At 45.5% G+C, this 22,044-nt stretch overlaps 1 long non-coding RNA gene and 1 pseudogene across 1 annotated transcript; one reads left to right on the top strand and one right to left on the bottom strand.

Moving 5' to 3' along the window:
* The window catches only part of LOC144698065 (uncharacterized), a 53,739-nt pseudogene that overhangs the window by 15,553 nt on the left and 16,142 nt on the right, over window positions 1–22,044 (bottom strand).
* Window positions 8,274–10,023, top strand: LOC144698354 (uncharacterized). The gene is made up of 3 exons (XR_013580508.1): window positions 8,274–8,329; window positions 8,713–8,833; window positions 9,674–10,023. It is a non-coding gene; the product is annotated as an uncharacterized LOC144698354 (long non-coding RNA).

Here is a 22,044-nt window from a genome sequence, read left to right as displayed (position 1 = left end):
GAGATTGGTTGAGTCAATGTGGGACTAACGGCTGAGTGGATTGTAGAGAAATCCATGGAATCTCTTTTGGTTGCATCTGTCATTTACTCTGTAATGTGGTGTGTCTCACCACAGTTCGTCTGTTAATTCACATGTACCTTATACTTATCCTGAATGTTCGAGTATCAGGTACATATTGTAAATTGTTTTATCTTTCTGAACTTGTACAGTAAATTTTGTTTTATTGTTGTTCAAAACCCATGGAAACTAGTGCCTTTATTCCAAAAGCAGGTATCTTAAATCTCAACCTTCATCTACTTGAAACAAAATGTTATTGATCCCTCACCAGATCGCATGTGTCTGGCCAACAATCATAACAATGGACTGGGATTCAGATCCACAGGAAAGAAGCCACACCAGCCGTTAGCAGGATCTACACCAATTGGTGAAGTCAAAACTAAGACACAGAGCCTTTTCTTGCTGAGATAGTTTGTTGACTTGGTTCACTGTCAACACTGCTCACCCACACCCAGTGTCCCAGCTATCTCCTACTTCATTGTGTTCAAACACCCATCACCTGTTTACCTTAACACTCTCATTGACATTAACAAACCTTAACAATGTAACTGAGAAGGCATTCACACCAACCTCAGCCATGGAACTTTGCATAGATAACAGAGCATAGACAACAGAGCATAAAACCAAAATCTTTAAATTGTAGATGAATAGTCAAAAATACTCACCCGTGAAACAATTTCAAGGTTCAACTTTAAACTCTCCTGCTGGAGCCTGCAGCTGGAAAGATATCAGAAGCACTGGAGTCAGAGAAAAATCTCCCAGTTGGGGAAATACCCGGGGAGCGGGGTGATGTCACCGTGTAATTGTCGATGTGTGATGATGTCACAGTGTAATTGTCGATGTGTGATGATGTCACAGACACGGACACAGAACATCTGGGTCTGTGCAAACCAGTGATCACCACACATTATGAAGAATGGGAGGGTCCTTGAGAGGGGACAGAGGAGATTTACCAGAATGGGTCGAGGGATGGAGGATATGAGCTAGAAGGTTTTGTTCTCCTTCAAGCAAAGGAGATTGAGGGAGATTTGATAAAGGTGTACAAGATTATGATAGGTTTAGATAAGGTAGATCACACAGAATCACAGTGCAGAAGAGGCCCATCGAGTCTGCACCAACACGTGAGAAACACCTGACTGACCTACCTAATCCCATTTACCAGCACTTGGCCCATAGCCTTGAATGTAATGACGTGTCAAGTGCTCATCCAGGTACTTTTCAAAAGGATGCGAGGCAGCCTGCTTCCACCACCCGCTCAGGCAATGCAGTCCAGACCGTCACCACCCTCTGGGTAAAGAAGTATTTCCTCACATCTCCCCAAATCTCCTGCCCCTCACCTTGAACCTGTGTCCCCTCGTGACTGACCCTTCAACTAAGGGGAACAGCTGCTCCCTAACCACCTGTCCATGCCCCTCATAATCTTGTACACCTCGATCAGGTCGCCCCTCAGTCTTCTCTGCTCCAACATAAACAACCCAAGTCGATCCAACCTCTCTTCATAACTTAAATGTTTCATCCCAGGCAACATCCTGGTGAATCTCCTCTGCACTCCCTCCAGTGCAATCACATCCTTCCCATAATATGGTGACCAGAAATGCACACAGTACTCCAGCTGTGGCCTCACCAAGGTTCTATACAACTCCAACAACACCTCCCTACTTTTGTAATCTATGCCTCGATTGATGAATGCAAATGTCCCATATGCCTTTTTCACCACCCCACTAACATGTCCCTCTGCCTTCAGAGATCTATGGACACACACGCCAAGGTCCCTTTGTTCCTCGGAACTTCCTGGTGTCATGCTGTCCATTGCATACTTCCTTGTCAAATTACCCCTTCCAAAGTGTATCACCTCACACTTTTCAGGATTAAATTCCATCTGCCACTTATCTGCCCATTTGACCATCCCGTTAATATCTTCCTGTACCCCAAAACACTCAATCTCACTGTCAACCACCCGGCCAATCTTTGTGTCATCCACAAACTTACTAATCCTACTCCCCACCTGTCGTTTATATAAATGGTGAATAATAGGGGACCAAGCACAGATCCCTGTGGTACGCCACTGGCTTCCAGCCACTAAAGCAGCCTTCTGTCATCACCCTCTGCCTCCTACAGCTAAGCCAATTTTGAATCCAACTTATCAAATTATGCTGTCTCCCATGTGTATTTGCCTTCTTTATAAGTCTCCCATGTGGGACCTTGTCAAAGGCTTTGCTGAAATCCATATAAACTACATCAAACTCACTATCCTCATCTACACACCTGGTCAGCTCCTCAAAAAATTCAAACGAATCTGTTAGGCATGACCTCCCTCTGACAAAGCCATGCTGACTTTCCCTGATCAAACCTTGCCTCTCCAAGTGGAAATGGATTCTCTCCTTCAGGATTTTCTCCAGTAGTTTCCCTGCCACTGATGTGAGACTCACTGGTCTGTAGTTCCCTGGCTTATCTCGACAACCCTTCTTAAAGAGCAGAACCACATTAACTGTTCTTCAGCCCTCTGGCACCTCCCCCGTGGCCAGAGGGGAATTAAAATTTTGGGTCCGTGCCTCTGTGATCTCCTCCCTTGCCTCCCTCAGCAGTCTGGGATACAAATCATCCGGACCTAGATATTTGTCCACTTTTGAGCCTGCCAACACCTTCAATACCTTGTCACTCCCAATATCAATTTGCTCAAGAACCTTGCAGTCTCTCTCTCCCCGATTTCCATACCTTCATCCTCATTCTCTTGGGTGAAGACGGATGTGAAGTATTCATTTAACACTCTAGCAATGTCCTCTGGCTCCACCCATAGATTGCCCTCTTGGTCCCTAATGATAACGATAGTTAACAAAAAGCTATTCCATTTAACCGATTGTAAAATGATTATGGGACACAGATTAAGGATTTTGGGCAAGATCTGTAGGGGGAATGAGAGGAAGAAATTTTACACTGTGAGTGGTAATGACCTGGAACTCAATGATTACACTCAGAGGCCGATAATATCCAGGTCCTGAATTTCTATCCTGGACTGACAGTGACATGTTTGGGAAACAATATATACAGAGCATTAGAAAAGGATGATCCAGGTCCTGATGAATCGAGTGACTCTGTCATATCTAAATGTGATGTTGGTCTTGACATTCCCGTCTGTAAATCCTCCCTTTCTGACCCCCTGTAAAAGGAGTTTCCAAAATCCATCCCTGTCAGTGCAGGATAGAAATTCACAACATTCTCTCCTCCTGTTTCCTGGACCGGGATGACCGCGCATGCGCCCTGCTGCACATTGCCCCCTATAAAGATGGCGGCCGTTACCCCGGGCCTGGCGAAGGGAGAAATCCAGACTTTTTCGGTCCGTTCTCTGCAAACTCAAAACCGGTACCTTGTTATTTGGGCTCTGTGGCCTGCACTGTGTCTTTATGAAGCCTCCCTGCCCACTCTGCTGGCTCCATTCCTCCTCACACACCCACTAACTCTGTTAGTTTGCTCCACTCGACATTCTCTCAACTACTCTGAGCAGCTTCAGTCACAGACCAGCACTGCGCATGCCCATGAAACAGACCGCAACGCGCATGCTCCAGCACACCCCGTAATGCGCATGTGCAAGGAGCTCCAGTTGTGAGGATAGGGCACGTTCTGCTCCCCTTTGAATGCTGGGTAGCCCCGCTGCCATTGAAAGTCCATATTTCTGAATAGGAAATTATTATTTGTGATCCAGTGACGATTGGAACCACAGGGCCAAGATATAACAATGTTTTTTGATATCAACTGACTTAATAAAGTGCACTGGTCTTCCGCCATAGTTCTGTGCCAGGTGTTATTAACAGCATAACAAATCCCTCGTTAGATGTGAACTCACTGGAATCTCAGGAGGCCGTGTGAACAAGTGATTTTTCATTCCATACACAGAATATTTAAATTCTGTTGTCAGTAAGGATGTAACAAATCAGCTGGTGAACGATCATTTCACAGTGTGATTTTACCCATAAGTTTCCAGCTCATACTGGGATCTCAAATCCTTCTGATAATGAGTTCCACATTCTCAACCATCTACAGTTATCATAAAGCGGGTGATGTGAATTAGAATTTAAAATGGAAAATGCTGGAATTTTTAGCAGATCTGGTAGTACCGGTACAACAAGGAATATAGCATCAGTGAACAGTCCTGAAAACTTAATGCTTCTCAATGCAGATGCTCCTAGATGTGCTGAGTGTTTCTGGCACATTCTGCATTATCTCTGGTGAATGAAAATTGATCATGATTTACACATTAGATTTATTAGTGACTAACTTATATTTATTTCCATCCATTCACAAGTGGAAACATCTTCCACGTGTCCATCCTGTCAAACCCTTTCACTATCTTAAAGTCCTCGGTCAGGTCATCTCTCACTCTCTTCTCCAAACAAAACCTTTGCAAACTGTTGAATCTTTGTTGATTGATTTAACTTTCCAATTCTGGCATCATTCCAGTAAATCTGTTTTGCACCTTCTCCAGTGCTTCTCGATCCAATTTAACATATGGAGACAGAGCTAATCTGAGCATCAACATCACTACTGCCCCAAATTCCTGTATGTTGGAAGGATCATTACGGCAGTGGGAGAGAGGACTGTGGTTTCGAGCTGTTATTCATCATCCTCTATTTGAGAGATTATCTCACTAGAATATTTGGACACCATGAGAATCAATGGATATGGGAATGGGGCGGGAAAGTTGAGTTGAGCTGAAAGATCATTTAATGGTGGTACAGGCTCAAAGAGCCGTATGGTCTACCCCAGCTCCTATTTTTTGTTTTTTTATGAACATCACTGTGAATCATTTCCATACAAGCACAAGCACAGCAGATGCAGCGCCCGCCCTTCACCTCTTCCCTTCCCACATTCCAGGTCCCCAAACACACTTTCCAGGTGACACAATGAAAAAGGTCAGCGACCTAAAACATCCCGTCCGCTTGGTCGACATGAAACTAAACTCATGATTAATTCCTCCTCAGTAACAGGGAGCGGATCAATAGTACCACTACTGACCGAGCTGATCGATACCTAAAAGACATTGCTGCTAGACTGGGTCTGTGGCAAGTCGTGAGAGAGTCTTCAACAGGGAAAAACATACTTGACCTCATCCTCATCACTCAGTCTGCTGCAGATGCACCTGTCCACGACAGCATCAGTAGGAGTCACCTCCTACACAGTCATTGTGGAGACGGGGTCCCATCTTCACTTTGAGGATACCTTCCATCGTATGGTGTGGCATTACCATCGTGCGAAATAGCATAGGTTTTGAACAGATCTAGAAACTCAAGGCTGGGCATCCATGGGGTGCTGTGGGCCATCGGCAACAGCAGAATTGCACCAGCCACGATCTGTAACCTTATGGCCTGGCATACCTCCCCGCCCCCCCCTCCCCCCACCACTCTACCAGTACCATCAAGCCAGGGGATCAACCCTGGTTCAATGAAGAGTGCAGGAGGACATGCCAGAAGCAGCATCTGGCTTTCACAAAAATGAGATGTCAACCTCGTGAAGCTACAACATAGGATGACTTGCAGGCCAAACAGCGTAAATGGCATGTGACAGACAGAGATAAGCGATCCCACAACCAATGGATCAGATCTAAGCTCTGCTGTCCTGCCACACGCAGTCGTGAATGGCGGTGGACAATTAAACAACTCACTAGAGGAGGGGGTTCCACAAATATCCTCAACTTCAATTGTTCTGAAAACGTGGACTTCAGAACTCGCTGCACCCATAGCCAAGCTGTTCCAGTACAGCCACAACATTGGCATCTCCTCAGCAATGTGGAAAATGGCCTGGGTCTGTCCTGTACACATAAGGCATGATAAACCCAATCGGGCCAATTACTGCCCTATCATTCTACTCTCGATCATCAACAAAGTAATGGAAGGGATTATCAACAGTGCAATCAAGTGGAACTTTCGTAGCAATAACCTGGTCACTGGTGCTCAATTTGGGTTTTGCCAGGATCACTCAGCTCCTGACCTCTTACAGCTTTCGTTCAAACATGGACAAAACAGTTGAACTCCGGTGATAAGGTCAGAGTAACTGCCCTTGACATCAAGGCAGCATTTGACCGAGTGTGGCATCAAAGAGCCCTAGCAAAACTGGGGTCAATGGAAATGAGGGGGGAACCTCTCCGTGGGTTTGAGTCCTGGGTTCTGGTTGTTGGAGGTCAATCATCTCAACTCAGGACATCGCTGCAGGAGTTCCTCAGGATAGTGTCCTAGGCCCAAACATCATCAGCTGCTTCATCAATGACCTTCCTTCCATCATAAGGTCAGAAGTGGGGATGTTCGCTGTTGATTGCAAAATGTTCAGCACCATTCGTGACTCCTCAGGTACTGAAACAATCCATGTTCAAATGTACCAGGACCTGGAAAAACTTGGCGGATGGAATATAATTTGGGAATGTGTGAGGTTATGCTATTTGATGGGAAGGATAGAGGAGCTGAATATTATTTAAGTGGAGAAAGACTGCAGAAGGCTGCAGCACAGGGGGATTTGGGAGTCCTTGTGCATGAATCCCAAAAATCTGACATACAAGTTCAGCAGGTAATAGGGAAGGAAAATGGAATGTTGGTCTTAATTTCAAAGGGAATGGAGTATAAAAATAGGGAAGTCTTGCCAAAACTATACAAGGCACTAGTTAGACCGCCCTGAGAATACTGTGAATAATTTTGTCCCCTAATCTAAGGAAAGATATTCTGCCACTGGAGGCAGCCCGGAGAAGATTCATTCTGTTGATTCAGGGTATGGAGGGATTTTCTTTTGAGGAGAGGTTGAGTAGGTTGCGCCTGTACTCATTGGAGTTTAGAAGAATGAGAGGTAACCTTATTGAAACATATAAGATTTTCGGGGGCTTGATAGGGTAGATGCTGCGAGGTTATTTCCCTTTGTGAGAGAGTCTAGGACTAGAGGGCATAATCTCAGAGTAAGGGGGTGCCCATTTAAAAAATAGATGAGGCAGAAGGTCTTCTCTCAGAGGGTAGTGAATCTGCAGAATTCTTTACCACAGAGGGCTGTAGAGGCTGGGTCATTAAGCATATTCAAAGCTGAGATAGACAGTTTTTTAATCAGTAAGGAAATCAAGGTTATGGGGACAAGTCAGGGAAGCGCAGTTGAGGATTATCAGATCAGCCACGATCTCATTGAATGGCGGAGCAGACTCGATGGGCCAAATGGCCTACTTCTGCTCCTACATCTTATGGCTTTATGGGCAATACCTAGGCTTGGTCTGGCAAGTGGCAAGTAACATTCACGCCACATTAGTGCCAGGATATGACTATCTCCAACAAGTGAGAAGCTAACCAACTCCCCATGACTTTCAAATGCATTACTACCATTTAATCTCCCATTATCAACATCCTGGGGTGAGCATTCACCAGAAACTGAACTGGACCAGCCATATACATAGTCCGGCTACAAGAGCCAGTCAGAGGCTAGGACTCCTGCGGCAAATATCTCACCTCCTGACTCACCAAAGCCTGTCCACAATCTACAAGGCACAAGTCAGGAGTGCGATGGAACACTCTCTACTTGCCAGGATGAGTGCAGCTCCAAAAACACTCAAGAGCTCAACACCATCCAGGACAAAGCAATGCACTGGATTGGCACCACATCCACAAACATTCATTCCATCCACCACCAACGCACAGTCGCAGCAGTATCTACCATCTACAAGATGCACTGCAGAAACTCACCAAGGCTCCTTAGGCAGCACCTTCCAAACCCACGACCACTACCATCTAGAAGGACAAAGGCAGCACACACTTGCCATCCTAGCTTGGAAATATCGACGTTCCTTCACTGTCACTGGGTCAAAATCCTTAAACTACCCCAAGCATCTCATGAATGAATTTATAAAAATCAATTGTAAACACAAAGCTTCCAGCCGGGATTGAACCGGGGACTTTCTCATGTAAAGTAAAGGTGATAATCAGTGCACTAGGGAAATGAGTGTGAATCCCCCCCGGACAGAGGGGAACTGACCATCCATCTCTAGCTCTAATTCCCAAACAGAAAATGCTGCCAAGAATCAGCAAGTCAGGCTGAGTCTGTGGCCGCGCTCACCATTTGAAACCGTCACAATGCCCGGTTGATTGGCGGTAGCTCCGGACCAATAGGAAGAGGGGGACGGGACTGGAGGACCGAACGGGAGCAGCTGGTCCTCCAACCAATCGGGGTGAATGAGCGACGCTCCGCGCATGCGCAGTGTCATTGTACCTGAAGCCCGGGGAGTGCGGGAGCTGAAGGAGGAAGGAGGCGGGAAAGGGTGAGTGACAGCCGAGTACAGGAGAGAAATGGAGTTAGTGTGGACTCGAAGGTTTCATAAAACCCGGTGCAGGCCTCCGGACGCGAATTAGAAACTCCCGGTCCAGCGTTTGTACCAAACCGGCAACTGAGATTCTTCAGGTCTCAGGCCCGCGGTGACGGCCGCCATCTTTCGCGGGGCAGTGTGCAGCAGGGCGCATGCGCGGTCATCCTAGTCCAGGTAGCAGGAGGAGAGAATATTGTGCCTTTCTATCCAGGACTGATAGGGATGGATTTTGGAAACTCCTTTTCCAGGGGTTAGAAGGGGAGAATTTACACACAGCAAACTCAAGCCAAGAGAAATATTTCCCCTTCTGATGTAGATCTTGTAAATTTCTTTCACAGGCTATTAGAAGGGGAGGGTTGACAGACAGAAAATGCAAATCAAGAATCCCATCAAGATCTGACAGTCTCTCGATTCATCAGAACCTGAATATCATCGGCGTTTGAATGTGGAAGGAATAAGGTTTGTTTGCTTTATATATGGGATGAGATTTTGAACATCTGTATGACTGGAAATAGACAGGGAGAGACCGTGGAAGGATTTGAAAACAAGAATGTGAATTTTAAAATTGAGGTGCTGCTTAACCAGGAGCCTGTGTAATCCATGAGCAGAGTGGTGAGATGAGCTGAGGCTAAGGTGGAGTCAGTTAATATACTGAGGTGGTGATAGGTGATCTCCATGAGGATGCAGATATGTGATCGCAAGCACATGTCAGGTAAAATATGACACCAAAGTTGTGAACACTCTGGTTCAGCATCAAGCAGTTGTCAGGGAGAGGGATGGCTCCATGGCTGTGGAGTGGAGTTTGTAGCAGGGACTGAAGACACTGGCTTCAGTCTTCCCAATTTTTAAATGGAGGAAATTTCTGTTCATCCAATATTGGATTTCAGACCAGTCAGGACGTTGTTGGATTTGGAGGGGAACTTGAGATGATGGTTTTCAGATACACCTGCTACCCTGGTCCTTCCAGGTGGTGGAGGTTTTGTCAAAGTTTTGGTTGAGTTTTAGGTATTGAAAATCTCTCTCAGTCTCCCTCTGTTGCTGCCACCACTTTCCTCTCTCTCTCCTCCCATGGAGTCCTGAGTCCTGTGTAGGCCCAGACCAGGTGGCAGATTTCAATCCCTGAAGGACATTAATGAACTAGTTGTGTTTTTATGACAATCCAGCAGTTTCCATGGTCACTTTTTCCTAGTGCCGGCCCCACAAATTTCCAGATTCATTCAGCTCAATTTCACAACCTGCCTTTGTGTTTTTGTGGATTCTCTCCCACTCCCTTTCTTCTGTTTTAAATTAATTTCACAGGGTATTAGAAGGGAAGGATTTGCAGTCGGGAAACTGAAACCAAACATCACATCAGGATCTGACAAATCATTGGATTTTGAACATGGAATGAAAAAGCACCGTTCACAGTGGGAAGAAACCGTACACGTGTTGTGTGTGTGGACGAGGCTTCAGCCAATCATCTGGCCTGTCGAGACACAAGCACAGTCACACCGGGGAGAGTCTGTGGAAATGCGGGGACTGTGGGAAGGGATTCAGAACCCCATCAGAGCTGGAAACTCATCAGTGCACATGCACCAGGGAGAGACTGTCCATCTGCTCTGAGTGTGGGAAGGGATTCACTCAGTTATCCCACCTGCTGACACACCAGCAAGTTCACACTGACAAGAGACCTTTTGAATGTCTAGGCTGTGGGAAGGACTTCAAAAGTTCCAGGGAACTATTGTCCCATCAATGTGTTCACACTGACGAGAGACCGTTCAGGTGTTCTCACTGTGAGACTGGGTTCAGACATTCATCTCACCTCACTGTACAGCAGCGAATTCACACTGGGGAGAGGCCAGTTACCTGCTCTGAGTGTGGGAAGGGATTCACTCAGTTATCCAACCTGCTCACACACCTGCGTGGTCACACTAGGGAGAGACTGTTCACCTGCTCCATGTGTGGGAAGGGATTCACTCAGTCATCTGACCTGCTGACACACCAGCAAGTTCACACTGGGGAGAGACCGTTCACCTGTTCTGAGTGTGGGAAGGGATTTACTCAGTCATCTGACCTGCTGACGCACCAGCAAGTTCACACTGGGGAGAGACCGTTCACCTGTTCTGAGTGTGGGAAGGGATTTACTCGACCATCTGAGCTGCTGAGACACCATCAAAATCATGAAAACTACAATGATTGGATTTTGCTGTTAATCACATCTGGAACTGAACTATGTTCACTGGGGTCTCTTTCTGCTGATGTTAATCAACTCCAGCCCAGTTATAGGATTAGCATTCTGAATAAAAGTCAAATAAATCAGCTTTGTTTTAAATACACAGCATGTTGAGTCTTTTTCATATCTCGGGAACACAAGTTAGTTTCTTTTGAAGGACTCCCCCTTTCCCCTGTCTCCTCCATCCTCACCTCCAACAACAAGTGTGAGGAGCTGATGGAGCTTCTTTGTCACTAAGATTGAGACAATCTGATCAGCTGCCTCTGCAGCTTCCCTCCCACCAGCCCACCGGGAGAAACTGTCTCTCAATTTCCCCCAGCCTGAGCCCTGAGCTCACATTTTCCTCTGGTTTTCATGGTTTTCCCTCATGTCCTCTCACTCTCATCTTGTCCATGAGACCCACCTCCACCCTTGAGCCTATTCCCACTAAACGGCTGACCATGCAACTTACCCATGGTGCAAAAACACAACAGGAAAAGTGGCCCAACCATGGCTCACAAAAGAATTTAAGGAAAGTATAAGATCCAAAGAGGAGTGAAGTGAAGTTTTCAGAGAAAGTACCAAGCCTGAGGATTGGGAGCAGTTTAGAATTCAGCAAAGGAAGACTAAGAGATTGATTAAGAGAGGAAAAATAGAATATGATAATGTGCAAGGAACATAAACAAGCACTGTAAAAGCTTCTATAATTATATAAGAAGAAAAAGATTAGTGAAGTCAAATGTAGGTCCCTGACAGTCTGAAACAGGAGAATTTATAATAGAAAACAAGGAAATGGCAGAGCAATTAAACAACTTCTTTAGTTCTGTCTTCACAGAGGAAGACACAAATAACTTTCCAGAAATATGAGTGAACCAAAGGTCTAGTGAGAATGAAGAATGGTGAAGGAAATTAGTATTACTACAAAAATAGTCCTGTTGAAATTAATGGGACTGAAAGCCAGGGCCTGATAATCTGCATCCCAGGGCACTAAAGGAGGTGGCCATGGGATTCGTGGATGCGTTGGTTGTCATCTTCCAAAATTCGGCGGATTGTGGAACAGATTGGAAGGTGACAAATGTAACTCCGCTATTTAAAAAGGAAGGGAGGGGGAGAAAAACAGGGAATTACAGACCGGTTAGCCTAACATCAGTGGTGGGGGAAATGCTGTAGTGTATTATAAAGGATGTGATAACATGACACTTAGAAAATATCAACAGGATTAGACAAAGTTAACATGGATTTATGGAAGGGAAATCATGTTAACAAACCTGCTGGAGTTTCTTGAGGACGTAACTAGCAGAATAGATAAGGGTGAACCAGTGGATGTGGTGTATTTGGAATTTCAGAAAGCTTACGACAATGTCCCACATGAGAGGTTAGTGTGCAAAATTAAAGCACATGGGATTGGGGGCAATATATTAGCATGGATTGAAAATTGGTTAGCAGACAGGAAACAGAGAGTAGGAATAAATGGGTCTTTTTCAGAATGGCAGATGGTGATTAGTGCGGTACCGCAGGGATCAGTGTTTGGGCCTCAGCTATTTGCAATGTATATCAATGATTTTGGTGATGGTAACCAAATGTAATATTTCCAAGTTTACTGACGACACAAAACTAGGTGGGAATGTGAGTGGTGAGGAGGGTGTTAAGAGGCTTCAAGGCAATTTAGACTGGTGAGTGAGTCGGCAAATACATGGCAAATGCAGTATAATGTTGATAATTCTGAAGTTATCCACTTTGGTGGGAAAAACAGAATGGCAGAGTATTATTTAAATGGTGATAGATTGGGAAATGTTGATGTACAAATGGACCTGGGTGTCCTTATACACCAGTCACTGAAAGCAAGCATGCAGGTGCAGTGAGCTGTTAAGAAGGCAAATGGTATGTTGGCCTTCATTGAGAGAGGACTCGAGTACAGGAGCAAGGATGTCTTACTGAAACTATATAGTGACTTGGTGAGACCACACCTGGAATATTGTGTGCAGTTTTGGTCTCCTTACCTAAGAAAGGATATACTTGCCATAGAGGGAATGCAGCAAAGGTTCACCAGGCTGATTCCTGGGATGGCAGGATTGTCGTATGAGGAGAGATTGGGCCGACTAGGCCTCTATTCACTGGAGTTTAGAAGAATGAGAGGGGATCTCAATGAAACATACAAAATTCTGACAAGACTGGATGCAGGGATGATATTTCCTCTGGCTGGGGGTTTGTGGGGGGGTGGTGGTGTCTAGAACACGGGGTCACAATCTCAGGATCTCAGGATAAGAGGTAGGTCACCTGGGACTGAGATGAGGAGAAACTTCTTCACTCAGAGGGTGGTGATCCTGTGGAATTCTCTACCCCAGGGGGCTGTGGAGGCCAAGTCATCGACTATACTTAAAAAGGAAATAGATAGATTTCTAGACTCTAAAGGCATCAAGGTGTATGGAGAGAGAGCGGGAGGACGGCGTTGAGATAGAGGATCAGCCATGATCATATTGAATGGGGGAGCAGGCTCGAAGGGCCGAATGACCTACTCCTGCTCCTATTTTCCTGTTTCTGTTGTTCACGGTTCCCTCACCTCAGACACTAGGAACAAAAGATCGTAAGAAACAGGAGCAGGAGGAAGAGGAGGCCATTCCACCCCTCTAGCCTGCTCCACCATTTAATAAGATCATGGATGATCTGATTGTGGCCTTAACTCCAATTTCCCGCCTGCCCCCATAATCCTGAGCACCCTCGTCGATCAAAAATCTGTCCAACTCAGCCTTGAATGTATTCAATGACCCGGCCTCCACTGCTCTCTGTGGATGAGAATTCCAAAGACTAACAACCCTCCAAGAGAAGGAATTCCTCCTCATCTCCAACTTAAATGGGAGACCTCTTAATTTGAAACCGTAACCCCTAGTTCTAGATTTTCTCACAAGGGAAAACATCCTCTGAGCATCCACCCTGTGAATCTGATATGTTTCAACAAGATCACCTCTGATTCTCCTAAATTCCAATGAGCATAGGCCCAGCCTGTTCAACCTTTTCTCACAAGACAAACTCCTTCATCCCAGAAATCAGCCGAGTGAACCTTCTCTGAACTGCCTCCAATGCAAGTGTATCCCTCCTTAAGTAAGGAGACCAAAACTTTACCCAATCCTCTTGGTAAGATCTTCTTCTGTCTTTTAAACAGAGAGTATGGGGAACTGGGTCTGGATTTCAATGCAGGGAGGAGGGAGAGTGTGTGGGACATGGATTTACAGCTTTGGGGAACAAGAGAGGAAAAAATGTTCTTGCTGAAAAAAGAGATATGTCAAAGCTTTTCATCTCGCACTCATCAGGGCATTTCGCATGAATACCAATATAAGGGGAAAACAACAATTTATACTGTATGTGAAGAGAGTGCTGACAGGTTGTCAAGTGGACTCTGATTGGTAGAGGCGTTGCCATGGAGAATGCACCAGTGATGGTGACTGACAGTTCACTGCAAAGCATTGTTTGAAATTAAACCAGGCAGCTTGACCCTGATTGGTCAAGGCATTGCCCTGAGGAATAAGTCAGTGAATGGCTGCCACTTATTTTGTTTAGCTTAAAAAGGAGCCATGTATTCTGTATTTACAGTGAAGAATTGTGTGAACTTCTTTCCAGGGTATGAGAAGGGGAGGATTTTCAGATTCGCAGTGGGGAGAAACTACATGTAGTTTGCATGTGGAGGAGGTTTCAAATAACCATCCAACCTGGAGAAACACAAGGATACCTACACCATGGAGAAACTGTGGAAACATCACTACTCTGGGAAGGGATTCAATTACCCGTCTGAGCTGGAAACTCATCGGCGCAGTCACACCAGGGAGAGACTGTTTCCCTGCTCGCTGTGTGGGAAAAGACTCAGTCAGTCATCCAGCTGCTGAGACACCAGCAAGATCACATGTGACTGCAGGAGTTGGATTCTGGTGTTACTGCTGTTGTTAATCACATTCAACAATAACTCACCTTCATGTAGCGATTTTACCACAGTTAACAACCCAAGGAGAGTTATCAAATTAAATTTGTCAGAACCGCACATTGAGAAATTTGGGAAGATGGAGAAAAACGTGATTAAAAAGGTAAATTTTAAGGAGCACCTTAAGAGGGAGAGAGAGGCGGAGAGGTTTTGGGAGGGAATCACACAGCAAAAAGACTCAGACAGCTGAAAGCATGGCCACCAATGGTGAAGTAAAGAAAATACGGGGTGTGAAAAGGGCCAGAGTGAGAACAGGACAGATATCCAAGAGAGTTGTGGGGCTGGAGGAGATTCCAAAGGTAGGGAGGGGTGAGGCGATACAGGGGTTGAAAACAAGGATGAGAATTTTAATAAATGGGGTGTCGCTGGGAGCCAGTGCAAGTCAGTGAGCACAGGGGTGATGGGAGAATAGGATTTGGTCTGCGTTAGGAAACATGAACAGAGTTTTGGATGACCTCAAGCTTGTGGAGGGCAGAGTGTGGGAGGCCGGCCAGAAGTGTCTTGGAATAGTCCAGTCGAGAGGTGACAAAAAGACGGGGTGAGGTTTTAAGCTGCAGATGAGCTGAGGTATGGACGGGTTCGGGCAGTATTACGGAGATGGGAATAGGTGGTATTAGTGACGGGGCGAATATGTGGCCGGTAACTCATCTCAGGGTCAAATATGAATCGAGGATGTGAAAAGTCTGGTTTAGTCTCAGACAGTTGCCAGGGAGAAGGATGGAGTCAGTAGCTCAGGAATGGAATTTGGAGCTGGAACCATAAAGAATGTCTCCGGCCTCTCCAACATCCAATTGGAGGAAATGTCTGTAAGTTCAGTACTGGATGTGGGATAAGCAGCCTGAGAATTGGACAAGAGTGGAGGAGTATGAGAGGTGCTGGTGTCGTCAGTATGAAATCAAACACTGTTCTCAGATGTTGTCCTTGAGGGGCAGTGTGTAGATGAGAAATAGGAGGGGATCCAGGATAGATCCTCAGGGACACCAGAGGTAACGGTGTAGGAGCTGGAAGAGAAGACATTGCAGGTGATACGGTGGCTGTGAATTTCTGGATAAGCAAGGAACCAGAAGAGTGCAGAGCCACCCAGCTGGACAAGAGTGAAGAGGGGCTGGAGGAAGAGCGGGTGGTTTAACCATGTCAAAGGCTGCAGACTGATGGAGAAGGACAAGGAGGGACAGCTCACCTTTGTCACAGTGACACGGGATGTCCTTAGTAACTCTGGTAAGAGTTGTTTCAGTCCTGTGATAGGGGCAGAAACCTGCTGGGATGGATTGAAACATGGAATTCCAGGACAGATAGGGACGGATTTGGGAGGTGATGAAATGCTCTCGGATTTTGGAGAGGGAAGGGAGGATGGAAATGGGGCAGTAGTTTGCAAAGACTGCGGAATAAAGGGTTTGTTTTTCATGAGGAGGGGCTGATGACGGCGAATTTAGAGGAGACAGGGACAGTACCTGAAGAGAGAACCATTAACAATATCAGCGAACATGGGGAGAGTGGAGGGTCAGTAGTTTAGTGGTAATAAGGTTGAGGGAAGAGGTGGGTCTCCTCAACAAGATGAGCACAAGAGGGCGTGAGGGGAGATGGAAGAGAAAATAAAGATGTGGTTTCTGGGCAAGGGGAAGCTTTAGAGATAGTTTGGCCTGTTGGGCTAGTGGAAGGTGGGAAGCAGCAGAGGCAGCTGATCGGATTCTCTCAATCTTAGTGACAAAGAAGCTCCATGGGTTCCTCACACTTGTTGTTGGAGGTGAGGATGGAGGAGACAGAGGAGAGTGAGAGCCTTTCAAAAGGAAATAACTTGTGTTTGATATATTAACAAGATTCACCACACTGTGTTTAACACAAAGCTGATTTATTTCACCTTTATCCAGAATATTAACCCTATAATTGGCTGGAGTTTATTAACATCAGCAGAAACAAGCCCCAATGAACATGTTTCAGTCCTAGATGTGACTAACAGCAAAATCCAATCACATAGAAACTAGGAGCAGGAGTAGGCCATTCGGCCCTTCGAGCCTGCTCCGCCATTCAATATTATCATGGCTGATCCTCTATCTCAATTCCACATTCCCACTTTCTCTCCATACCCCTTTATGTCCCTAATGTCCAAAAATTTATCAATTTCTTTCTTGAACATACTCAGAAACCCGGCCTCCACAGCCTTCTGTGGTAGAGAATTCCACAGGTTGACCACCCTCTGAGTTAAGAAATGTTGCCTCATCTCAGTCCTAAATAGCCTGCCCCGTGTCCTGAGACTGTGGCCCCTGGTTCTAGACTCCCCGACCAGGGAAACATCCTCCCTGCATTTAGTCTGTCTAGCCCTGTTAGAATTTTATATGTTTCAATTTGATCCCCTCTCATTCTTCTAAACTCTAGTGAATACAGGACCAATCGAACCAATCTCTCCTTATACGACAGTCCTGCCATCCCCGGTATCAGCCTCGTGAACCTTTGCTGCACTCCATCTATGGCAAGTATATCCTTTCTTAGGTAGGGAGACCAAAACTGCACACAATACTCCAGGTGTGGTCTCATCAAGGCCTTGTGTAACTGAAATAAGGCATCCCTACTTCTGAACTTAAATCCTCTTGCAATGAAGGCCAACATATCATTTGCCTTCCTAATTACTTGCTGCACCTGCCTGTTTACTTTCATTGACTGGTGTACAAGGACACCCAGATCCCTTTGTACATCCACATTTCCCAATATATCACCATTTAAATAAATCACTGCCTTTCTGTTTTTCGCACCGAAGCATATAACTTCACCTTTATCCACATTACACTGCAACTGCCATGTGTTTGCCCCACACACGCATCTTGTCTAAATCGCCCTGAAGCCTCCTTGCATCGTCCTCAAAGCCCCGCCCAGTTTTGTGTCATCAGCAAACTTGGAAATATTGCATTTGGTCCCTCATCCAAGTCATTTATATATACCGTGAATAGCTGGGGCCCAAGCACTGATCTCTGCGGTACACCACTAAACACAACCTGCCATCGGAAAAAAACCCATTTATTCCCACTCTGTTTCTGGTCTGTCAACCAATTCTTAATCCATGCCAATATATTATCCTCGATCCCATGTGCTTTAATTTTTCCTACTAGGCTCTTATGTTGAACCTTATCAAAAGCCTTTGTGAAATCCAAATACATCACTGGTTCTCCCTGATCTATTCTACTAGTTACATCCTCAAGAAACTTCAGTAGATTAGTTAAGCATGATTTCCCTTTCATAAACCCATGCTGACTTTGTCTAATCCCTTTAATGCTTTCCAAGTGTTTTGTTACCACACCTTTTATAACAGACGCTAGCATTTTCCCCACTACTAATGTTAGGCAATCACTGTAGTTACTCATGAACTCACTGATGCCTCAGCAGGGTGGATCACCAAGTGAATCCTTTCCCATACTCGGAGCAGGTGGACGGGCTCTCCCCAGTGTGAACTCGCTGGTGTTTGGTGAGTTCCGCTGTTAGCATGAACCCAGTCCCACACTGAGAGCACATGAACGATCTCTCATCAGTGTGAACTCGCTAATGGGACATCAGTTCCCCCGAACTTTTATAGCACTTCCCGCAGCGTAGGCATTTATAAGGTCTCTCCCCAGTGTGAACTCTCTCATGTCTCAGCACATGGGATAATTGAGTGAATCCCTTCCCACACATGGAGCAGGTGAACGGCCTCTCCCCAGTGTGAATTCGCTGGTGTACAGTGAGTTGAAATGATCCCTTGAACCCAGTCCCGCACTGAGAACATCTGAATGGTCTCTCGTCAGTGTGAACACGTTGATGGCACATCAGGTCCCCGGAACTTCTAAAAAACTTCCCGCAGTCTGGGCATTTAAAAGGTCTCTCCCCAGTGTGAACTCACTGGTGTATCAGCAAGTTAGATGACTGAGTGAATCCCTTCCCACACTCAGAGCAGGTGAACGGTCTCTCCCCAGTGTGAACCCGCTGGTGTATCAGCAGGTTGGTTGAATTAGTGAACCCCTTCCCACACTGGGAGCAGATGAATGGTCTCTCCCCAGTGTGAGTGCGTTGATGAGTTTTCAGCTCAGATGGGTAACTGAATCCCTTCCCACAATCCCCACATTTCCACGGTTTCTCCCCAGTGTGACTGTGCTTGTGTCTCGACAGGCCAGGTGATTCGCTGAAGCCTTATCCACACACACAACACGTGTACGGTTTCTCCCCACTGTGAACGGTGCTTTTTCCTTCCATGTTCAAAATCCGATGATATTCAGCTTACGTTAAATTGGGCGACTCCGTCAGATCTGTTGTGTTCTTTGGTTTGACTTTCCCGACTGCAAATTCTCCCCTTCTAATACCCTGTGAAATTGATTCAAAACAGAAAAAAAGGAGTGAGAGAGAACCCAGAAAAACACAAAGGCAGGTTGTGAAATTGAGCTGAATGAATCTGGGAATTTGCGGGGCCGGCACTAGGAAAAAGTGATCATGAAAACTGCTGGATTGTCATAAAAACCCAACTGGTTCACTAATGTCCTTCAGGGAAGGGAAACTGCCACCCAGTCTGGGCCTACACAAGACTCTGGCCTCTATGGGAGGAGCGAGAGAAGGATGAGGAGTTGCAGGAGGATAACAAGCGGGGTTTTATATATCTCCAATTCTACCAGAACTTTGACAGAATCTCTCAAACCCTCAATCTCCACCACCCAGAAGGACCAGGGTAACAGGTGTTTGTGAACACCATCACCTCCAAGTCACACACCATCCTGACTTGTCTGACATCCAGTGCTGGATGAACAGAAATTTCCTCCAGTTAAATATTGGGAAGACTGAAGCCATTGTCTTCAGCCCCTGCTACAAACTCCACTCCCTAGGCACGGACTCCATCCCTCTTTGCCTCTGCCTCAGCTCAACTGTTTCTGAAACTCTCATCCATTCCGTTGTTCCCTCTAGACTTGACTATGCTGACCCTTTCCTTACTGGCCTCCCACATTCAACCTCCATAAACCTGAGATCATCCAAAACTTCACTATCACAGAATTGGTACAGCACAGAAAGAGGCCATTTGGCCCTTCCTGGCTGCACCAGCTCTCCAAATGAACATTCCCCCAACTTCTCCCCATAACCCTGCACATTCTTCCTTTTCACATCCAATTCCCTCTTGAATGCCTCTATTGAAGCTGCCTCCGCCACACACTCAGGCAGCGCATTCCAGATCTTAACCACTCGCTGCGTGAAAAAGTTTCTCCTCATGTCCCCATTGATTCCTTTTCAATTACCTTAAATCTGTGTCCTCAAGTTCTTGATCCTTCCACCAATGGGAACAGACTCTCCTTTTCTACTCTGTCCAGACCCCTCATGATTTTGAATACCTCTATCAAACATAAGTAAATCTTACACACACCGGTGTCCCTTTCCCCATCAGCTCTGCCCATCCCAGTGAAGCAACACCTCAATTTTAAAATTCTCATCCTTGTTTTCAAATCCCTCCATGGTCTCCCCCTCTGTGTTTGGAGTCCCACAGATATTCAAAGTATTTTCCCACAGAGAGAACAAACAAACCTTTTTCCTTCAAATGATGATGATAGTCAGGTCCTGATGAATGGAGTGACTCCGTCAGAACTTGTTGTCATTCTTAGTTTGAGTTTCCTATCTGTACATCTTCTTCCAATAATCTGTAAAAGAAGTTTAAAAAACCCATCACTGTCAGTCCCGGATAGAAATTGAGAAGAGACAAACATTTCTCTTGGTTTGAGTTTGCTGTGTGTAAATCCTCCCCTTCTAACCCCCTGTAAAAGGAGTTTCCAAAATCCATCCTTGTCAGTCCAGGATAGAAAGTCACAATATTCTCTCCTCCTGCTACTTGGACCAGGATGACCGCGCATGCGCCCTGCTGCACAGTGCCCCTATAAAGATGGCGGATTTTAATGGGGAATTATGTGGTTAGCGCCTTCCCGATTTTGCCGCCCAGTTTGCGACAATCGCGGGACCTGTGCATTCCTAATGTGGGTTTGAGGCCTCCACCGTGTGTTCATGAATCCTCCTCACCAACTCCGCCGCCTCCCTGACCCTCCGACAATCGGCCATTTCTCAGCGTTTGAGGAGCCGAAATAAACAACTCCCGGCAGCGGCAGACTCTACGCATGCGCTATTCTTAGCCCGTCACCGCGCATGCGCAGCCGCTCCTGCAGTGAGGACAGGGCACATTCTGTATCGCTCCGAATGCTGGGTAATAATCCCGCCATGGAAAGGTCAAAACAAAAAGCTAAAAGCTACTGCGGATGCTGGAAATCCAAAACAAAAACAGAATTACCTGGAAAAACTCAGCAGGTCTGGCAGCATCGGTGGAGAAGAAATCAGTTAACTGTTGTTGAATACATCATTTTGTTTTGTGGTTTGATTACGACGAAGACGTAGGGGAAAAATATAAAATTATTACACCCCTTGATTGATAACCAAAGTGCAATGGCCCTGCACCATAGCTGAATGTAATTACCAGCAGAACAAACCACAACAGTTAGATGTGAACTTAGTGGACTCTAGGCAGATCGGATAAACAATTGATTTCCCCCCATACATGGTAAATTTAAACTGTACCTTACCATGAAGAATGTGCTAGCTATGGGTCAAATGCTTTGCAGTTTTAAATATGGATTGTTAATATCATTAACGGGCAATAATGAACCAAATGGGGTTTTCTGACAATGTTTGTCACCATTACTGACACTGGCTGTCAATTACAAGCTTTGATTGATTCACTGAATTTGAATTCCATCAGATCTGATCCTAATTCCCAAACAGAAAATACTGGAAATACTTAGTGGCCAGGCCGAGGCTGTGGAAAGAAAAACAGTTAATGGTTCAGATCCCTGAACTTCCAACTGAACTGGAAAAAAGCTGGATATACAGCAGATTTTAGGAAAGAGCACAGACGGAGAAAGGAGGAGTGGGAAGAACAGAAGAGAAGGTTTGTGATTGGCTGAATATAGGAGAGATTAAACAACGAAAGGGATGAGGATGCAAACAAAAATCAATGTAACGGAACAAGTAAAGAACCTAAAGGTGGGAGAGCTATTCTGTATCTGTTGTCTATTTCTGCTCTGATTGGAAAAGTGTTGCTTTTCTACTGACCCATTTCACTCTATCCCACACTGAAAACTCTCAATCCTTCTCCAACATTATGAACATTTTATTGAGCAAACACACACAATCATACAGGAAAAGTCTAATCAATTTAAATATTGAAATAATGAAACAAAGAAATATTTATGACCCAGAAGGTGGCCATTTGATACATCGTGTCCATGTCAGCAGAAAAAGAACAATCCAGTTCAATCCCATGTTCTATCTCTTGTTCTGTAGCCATGTAGGTTGCAGCAGCTCAAATGAATTTCCACGTGTTCTTTTCTTTAATCCGATGGGGGGTTCTGCCTCTACGAACAGCTCAGGTAGTGAGTTCCAGACTCCCCACGCCCACTGAGTGAACCAAATTAATTGACATCTAATCCTTCCATTAACTCTGTTAAATTGAATTATTGGTTTTACTGT

This window comes from Cetorhinus maximus, chromosome 23, assembly GCF_964194155.1.
Source record: "Cetorhinus maximus chromosome 23, sCetMax3.hap1.1, whole genome shotgun sequence".
In the NCBI taxonomy this organism is placed as follows: domain Eukaryota; kingdom Metazoa; phylum Chordata; class Chondrichthyes; order Lamniformes; family Cetorhinidae; genus Cetorhinus; species Cetorhinus maximus.
The sequence above is the reverse complement of the archived record's forward strand: the minus strand, read 5'-3'. Positions and strand labels throughout refer to the sequence as shown.